Raw genomic sequence first — 451 nt, forward strand, 5'->3', positions numbered from 1 at the left:
ATAAAAGGTTAATAAAAATATAGAATTAATAAATAATAGTGTTTCTTAAATAAAATTAGTGAACTTGTTTTACTTCTATATTATGAGTATATTTTCAAAATATAAAGTGGTAAATTTGTGTTGGTATAAAATAGAAGTTTCATTTATACCTCATGTAATAATAAATTTGAGGAAGAAAAGGAATGTACTGTTTTGGAATCCTCCTCCCCAAAGAAAGAGAAAAAATAAAAAAATAAAAATTCACAAAAAATGGTGGACAAAGACAATTTGTTGTGTGTATGTTTTTAATCATTGCTATCCAAAATTTACTGAGCTCTAATGATTTAAATTAGACCTACCCATTTTAAGAACAAGAGTTGAACCACTTAAATTAACTCACCATAAATAAAAATTTATGTGCATCGTCACTCATGTAATTTCCCGGTGTGACTAATATATTTACAATATTACA

The sequence above is a fragment of the Arachis duranensis genome, chromosome 6 (assembly GCF_000817695.3).
Source record: "Arachis duranensis cultivar V14167 chromosome 6, aradu.V14167.gnm2.J7QH, whole genome shotgun sequence".
Lineage (NCBI taxonomy): Eukaryota > Viridiplantae > Streptophyta > Magnoliopsida > Fabales > Fabaceae > Arachis > Arachis duranensis.